The sequence below is a fragment of the Fundulus heteroclitus genome, unplaced genomic scaffold (assembly GCF_011125445.2).
Source record: "Fundulus heteroclitus isolate FHET01 unplaced genomic scaffold, MU-UCD_Fhet_4.1 scaffold_28, whole genome shotgun sequence".
In the NCBI taxonomy this organism is placed as follows: domain Eukaryota; kingdom Metazoa; phylum Chordata; class Actinopteri; order Cyprinodontiformes; family Fundulidae; genus Fundulus; species Fundulus heteroclitus.
The window spans coordinates 3135193-3142965 of NW_023396689.1; positions in this window are offsets into that span (position 1 = coordinate 3135193).

Here is a 7773-nt window from a genome sequence, read left to right on the forward strand (position 1 = left end):
GAGCATTTCAAGTAAACAAACGACGCTTAGCCTGGTGGGGGTGCAAGTAAAGCATGGCGGCCTCCACGCTTACAATATGGTGGGGGAAACCACCTTATTGTAAGCGTGAAGTAAAAGTAGAGAAATAAAATGGGCATTAATAGTTAAGTTTTCCTTGAGGCAGGGTACACTGGGGACAGTTTACCTGTCCATCACAGAGACACAAGACACTGTCTTACTGTCAGTGAAAGGTTGCATAAAACTATGAGCCGGCCATGATGAATGGCATGAGATGGGACAGGTCTAAAAGAGAGTGAAGGTTTGTACCTGTTCCCACAGCCAGCTGGTAGAAGAGTACAATAGGGTTGCCAGATCTGCTCCAATAGAACACGGGACAGGGTGGGGGGTTTAATTGATGAACCTTAATTGGACATCTCTCAAATAATTAGACACTAAGATCCCATCTCGCCTTCACACACAAGATCACCAATCTTGTTCGAGAAACGAGTGAGTTGCTCCATGAAAACCAGCCCAACAAGCAACCCACCACTCTGTAAAACAGAGGCCGCTTCTAACCAATTCAACGTAGCCTACCTGCACAGACGTTGCAGTCACTGGTATTCTTCTGTTAGAAGCTTGTATCCAACACTGACGTTTATCGCCAAGGTTTTTCTCTCCAGGGTTTGGAAAATCAAACTTTCTTCATATGGTCACTATCATCACATCGAGAGTCACCACTCGGGAGTGGTGGCCTAGCGGGTAGAGCATTGTGCTTGTGTTCTGGGTTCAACTCCCACAGACTGCCACTTTGGATCCTTGAGCGTAACCCTTAACCCCCGATTACTCCCCATGTGCCGCACAGTGGCAGTCCACTGCTCCTTAAAGGGATGGTTTAAATGCAGAGAACAGATTTCATTGGAATGTATGTTGCAATGACAATAAGGGTGATGATTATTATTCAGGACAGATCTGTTCACTGATTGACTGATACAAGCAGACTATTCAAGCTTTATCTCTCAAGGTTTGTATGGCTGCGGCACATGTGCCCTGGGCTGTTCTAAGTAGTGTTGCGCTGATGCCATTTTTTGGCCCTGATACCTGGCTGTGCAGTATTGGCCCATACCGATACCATCTGTTTGAAATTGATGTGTGTTTGTGTGTGTGTGTGTGTATGAAGAACTGCATACTACTTAGGGTAGTAGAACTTTTTATTGCCTACCTGGAATGGGTGACAATAGTTGATTAAACTTTTGGCTCTCAAAGACCAAAATAGTGCAACATTCGTGAAATTATAACATGTATAATAGTAGTGCAACAGTAAGACAGTAAAATTACGTTGATAATTGAATAATCTCTTTTAAACCCTTGTGGCTCTCAAATGCCAAAATAGTGCAACTTTCAGGAACTTATATAACATATATAACTCTAGTCGGGAGAGAGAAGGCTGCGTTCAAGTGACATACAAACATCAAAATGGTATTGGTGCCCTATTGGTTGGTACTCGCCGATACCGATACCACCATTTTAGTGCTGGATCGTGGGGCCCCGTCTGATTCTGGTATCGGTATCGGTGGAACACTAGTTCTAAGTGTAGCAATTTGACGTAATTTTATGTCCCTTCCCATCCATCGGAGACGCTACAGTCCTTGCCTGCTTCGATGCCACTTCCTTATGTTGGTCTAGGAAAGTAAGGTGTGGAGTGCCATCTGTTGTTTATTTTATATATATATATATATATATATATATATATATATATATATATATATATATATATATATATATATATATATATATATATATATATATAAAAGGTTTGGGCAAGTTAACGCGTTAATTTCGCGTTAATTCATTAGACTATTAACGGCGATATTTACTTTAATCGGGCTAACGCATGTTGCTCACATGCTTTTATTTTGTGAAGGTCTGTTGCTGCGGTGTAGGGGTTTGAATCAGAACAGTAGGTGGCGATAATGCGCCAATAACCTCGCTGTCAGCCGAGCCTTGGATTCAAAGAGGAAGAAAGGTGCTGGCCGGAAAAAAACAAAGCCGACATGCGGAAGGCGGTGTTTCCCGCAGGAATTTGCTTAGGTGAGGCGGTGAGTTGGCGAACGGAACAACTTTTGTGTGGAGCGGAGCGGGGTCTGCATCGACGCCATCGGTGAAGTCGCTTCTCGCTTCAAAGCATCCATGTGTTTTTGCCTGTTTTTCCCTGCCATTCACTATATGCAAGATTTAATAAGATTACTTTTTCTTACGTAATCAAATTGATTTTTTTCATGTAAAATTATGAGTTACATGTTCAGCATGAGCCTGAAGTTGGGGAAAGTACCACAGCTGTGGAAGACCTGTGTGATACCAGTGCTGAAGGCCACACATCTAAAGAACCTCAGCAGCTCCTGGCCGGTAAGGACTAACATGGCATCTGATGACGACCATTGAAAGGTTGGTCCTCAACCTTCGCCCCCTTGTGAGGTCTTTGTTGGATCCGCTGCAGTTTACCTACCAACAGGGAGGATGCCATCATCTATTTCCTGCATCGATCTTTGCCCCATCTGGAGAAACATCAATGACTTAGACTTAGACAAACTTTATAATCATTTTATATGCACAGTGTATACAAAACGAAATTTCGTTGCATACAACTTACAACAGTTTAATGAGATTGCAGTTGGAATAAGATAACATTACAATATAAAGTGCAGCAGTGATAAGAACAATGCAGGAGATTTTTTTTTTTAAGTGTGCATAAAAATGTTCCACCATGTTTATGGTGCAAAGATAATGGTATAAAAATTAATATAAAAAAGTTCAGTGCAGTGTAAAATAATATGGAATGAGTCTTGATTACTTTTCGTTATAAATACATGCTCTTTTGTCCATTCAGAATTAAATGAGGTTTGGCGTTTTGTCACAATGCTAACTTTCTGTCAATATTGTATGATGGAGCAGCACGAGGACCCTTGTTTTTAATTTTTGTAACCAACGACAAGACACTGGCACCGGTCTTAGCCAATCATTTGTTATACCAGATATGTTACTGTGTTGGATGCATTTTTTGTAGTCTATGCTTTTGTGCTGCAGCTCAGGAAAGATGAAAAAAAAAATCCACAATTGTGCCATCAAGCCATGAGGCACAATCAGACTGAGTTGGAAAAAACATGAAAGAAATACTGTATATGCACACATGGACCGCCTCTCACAGCAGGGTGCTGTACTGTATAAAGGCTTGCTGTCCACAGACAATCGTCCTCATTTTCCCGTTGCTTCGTGGGAGCAGCATTGGGGAGCGCACACTCATTATCCTCTGCAGAGCAGAGGACCAAGCTAAGTCTGCAGTCTTTCTTCTGCGTAACCAGACTCAAAGTAAAAGAATCCATCTTTGCCAAAACCAGCCTGTCATGGTTAAGTTTTGGTTTGGCTTTCTTTTTCTGTTATTTTCATTTTTTCATCTCTTTTGGGTTAGGTTTGACTTTATTTATTGTTAGTTTTCATTGACATCAGTTGTTTTCTGTCATCTTCACTTCACCTCTCAGCAGTCAGTCACACCTGTTAACATTTACTAGTTAATTAGCCAGACCCTTGTTCCACCTGTGAAGTGCTCTATTTAAACCTCCCTCTGCCTTCAGTTCAGCACTGGGCCATCTTCTGCTATCCACCACTCCCTCTGTAAGTCTTTATATTCTGCTGTTCGTTCCTGGAGAAGCTCTGCTCTTTGTCCTGGTGTCTTCTGATAACTGCTAACCTGACTAGCTGCCCAGAAGAAGTTCTGCTCAGAGTCCTGGTGTTGCTATGAGGCCTGCTAGCCGAGCAGCACTTAGTGAGTGTGGACTCTCTCTCTCCGGGCCGTCAGCTCCTGCCATCACCTACATCCCTGACCTTCTGCAGTCCTGAACCTCCGGTCTTCATCACTCACCACCCAGCATACCTCCTTCAATAAAAACTCAAACTTTTAGTCTCGTGTGTACGTCCTGAGTTCATCGATAAACAAACCCTGACACAGCCTTGTGATTTTTCTCAGCTGTTGCAAGAACGCTGACTTGAGACGGCCAAACCAATCTGAGAGGAGGCCCCACTTACCCGTGGTGCGGTACCCACGTTCCACTTTCTGCAGTCTCTCAGTACTGAGTTTCACATGCCTAAGACCCACCTAGGACGTGGAGCCGTTTTCCCACAGCCACGTTTCGGCTAGTCGTATAACCGCATGCCGCTGATCAGACAATCAGCCTTCACCCAATCAGTCCTCACCCTCCCTGCTTCCAAATGGATGCCCAAAGTGAACCGAACCACTAAGGGACAATGTAGGATATCTCTAATTTTTTTTAAATTTCTTTGAAATTGAGAGGCGCTTCTGTAGTAGTATGTGAGAGAAACATAAATATACCTTTTGTTAAATCTTTTGACAGCTATCAAATCAAAGGAAGACAGATCACCCGCTACTACCATCTAATGTAGAACAGATTACTGGATCAATGTGTGCTTCTGTGCTTTTTTGTCTCTCTTGTTGTGTCTCTGCTCTGTCTTCTGTAACCCCCAGTCGGTCGAGGCAGATGACCGTTCATACTGAGCCCGGTTCTGCTGGAGGTTTTTCCTTCCCGTTAATGGGGAGTTTTTCTTTTCACTGTCGCTTCATGCTTGCTCAGTATGAGGGATTGCAGCAAAGCCATGTACAATGCAGACGACTTTCCCTGTGGCTCTATGCTTCTCCAGGAGTGAATGCTGCTTGTCGGGACTTTGATGCAATCAACTGGTTTCCTTAGATAGGAAATGTTTTGACCAATCTGTATAATCTGACCCAATCTGTATAAAATGATTGAACTTGACTTTGGAAAGTGCCTTGAGATGACATGTTTCATGAATTGGCGCTATATAAATAAATTTTATTTTAACTGAAATCAAATTGATAGTTGTCACTGTGCTGGATAAGAAGTGCGGCTATATAAAGCTAGACAAAACTCGTCCCTGCTGTGTACTTTTAATACACCCTGGGGATGCCATCGATTCAAATGTCTCCCATTTGGGATCAAGCGAATGAGTGATGTCTTCCGGAAGCGTAACTATGAAACCTTTGGGGACTTTGCAGGTGATCAAATAATCGCAAACAACATGATTGTCGCGGCATCTACAGAGAAAGAACATAAAGAAATACTACAAAAAGGTATGACAAGAGCAAAGGGGCTAATGTCAAGTTCAATGTAGAGAAAATCCAATATAAGGTGAGCTGTGTAAAATACATGGGTGACCTCAGATGGTGTGAAAGTGAAAGTTAAGGCTATAGTAGACATGCCTTCATGCCTTGATCAAGTATTTCTCACAGGACATTCCTAGTGAAGCTATGGCTACAGCGCCATTGAGGCAGCTGCTGAGCATCAACACGAGACAGACACAGGATGACATTTTTTGAAGAAAAAGTGTTCTATGCTCTACAGATACCCTGATCGCAGAGACTCTAGCACAATTAAAGTCTGAGACAAACTGATTTCACATTGCAAACATTACAAGACATTCACAGGCAAGGCTGGCCACAGCATAGAAAACAAGTTGACGGGAACATGAAGCAGTACTGGCCCATTAGACACAGAGTATGAAGAGATGAAATAATGTTTTCTTCAGACAGAATTATTCTACCAAGCAAGATGAGATCGCAAATGTTACAAAGGCTGCATGTTGCTCACCAGGGCATGCAGTGCACCAAAGCTCCGACCAGAGTACACTGATATTGAATGGTTGAATCCTGTGCCAGCAGTTCCACCCTTGCAAATAGAGGGATCCAAATAAGGTATTAGAAGGAAAGGTTTTAAGAGAATCTGTTACCACTAGCATTGCTTAGCACTTCAGTTTGCCGCTTGGTGAGAGAAGATGATGGAAAATAGCTTATCAGAGTTCAATGCTCTTCCCTACCCTTCAGAATTGGGATGACAAGGTCATTAGCCCCATTTACACTACTCTTGTTAAACCGATCCGAGCCGAGACCAAGCCGAGCCTCGTTCTGACGAATGTTTGCACAGCACGCTATCTCGGTTCCTTGGTTGCTCCTCGCCTCCTGGTGACGATCTGCGGCACTGCTGCTCTCTGGGATTGAAGGCGGGACCAAGCAAATCAAAACGGCAGCGCCCGTAACATTCAGGATGTTATGCTTGAGTATTATTGTGATATTTCGGTGTTTGCGGAGAGTCAAGGGAAGAAGGCAAACATTGGTGAATTTACTTGAGAGAGTCGGGTTTTGGGAAGTGGATGAGACAAATGAACGTCTACTCCGGGTTTACAGACGCCGGAAACGACAGACGCTGAGGTTCATCACGCTGCTAAGCAGAATCATCACTGGAAATCGTGTGGCACGGTAAGGAAGCTAGTATTATTATGAATGTCTGCAATTTGTCTGAATGGATTGTGAATCGGGACGTGCAGCCAGACACACCGGAAAAACCACGGACAGTCAGCTGACTGTAAGGGCATGACGCGGTCTGCTCATGCGCTCTTTGTTATTAGATAACCGGGACAGAAAAAACCAGGCCAAGACCACACATGGAACTGGTCTGCATTTAGCGCGGCCCGGTTATGTCTAGCTCGGTTCAGTTCAGTCTGCTTACCATTTACACTCGAGAGTTATCTCGGTTACAGAGCTCGGACTGGTCTCGGCTCGGTGTAAATGGAAAGCAAAGTGAACTGAACCGAGCCAGACACAACCGGACCGCGCTAAATGCAGCCCAGTTCCATGTGTGAGCTCGGCTTGTTTTTTCCCTAGCCCGGTTCTCAGATAACAAAGAGCGCATGAGCAGACCACGTCATCTCCGTGCGGTCAGCTGACATTTCAGACATTCATAAAAATCCTTGCTTCCCTACCGTGACACACGATTTCCAGTGATGAGTCTGCTTAGCAGTGTGATTAACCTCAGCGTCTGTCGTTTCCTGCATCTGTAATTCCTTATTAGATGTTCGTTTGTCTTATCCACTTCCCAAAAGCTGACTGTCAAGTAAATACGCCAAAAGTTGCCATCTTCGCCTGACTCTCCACAAACAACGACATATCACTAAGCTTAACTGCCCGAATGTTACGGGCGCCGCCATCTTGATTTGCTTAGTGCCGCCTTCAATCCCAGAGAGCAGTAGTACCGCAGATCGTCACTAGGAGGCGAGGAAACCAAGGAACCGAGATAGCGTGACGTGTAAACGGTCATCAGAACCAAGCTTGGCTTGGTTAACTGATCCAAGCTCGGACCAAGCTTGATCGGTTTAACAAGGGTAGTGTAAATGGGGCTAATGCCGACAAACTGGGGAGATCAGTACACGTGACAGACAGTCAGCTACCAAGCTGGACTTGCCAGCTACATGGTGAATGTCAGTTGTAAATTCAGAAATGGAGGTATGGTGGCGTTGCTGTCGTGCAGACCAGGGGTCAGAAATTTTGCACATTGCAACGATAAAGGGTCCACAAAAGTAGTAAATAAGTAGCCCTCCAGAAAATATCTGAAATAGTATGTAGCCAGGTAGAGAGCATGATGGTGAAGGATGGACCAAAAGAGTGGCATCGGTCAATGGACCCCAGGGCTGCTGGCTGCTGAAGGCAGCCTGCTAGCCATGTACCAGTGGGAAGGGGGAGCGGCAGAGTGCCGTGACACAGACAGCGTGCGTGCGCGACTGTAGCAGCTTCACCAACGTCTCCGCGTCTGCTGCAGTCAGCACGCATGCTGTCTGTGTCACAGCACTCTGCCGCTCCCCCTTCCCTCTGGTACATGGCTCAGCGGCGCCAGCCAATCAGCAAGCAGTGATACTGGGGGGGCACCCAGCGTGTGTTTG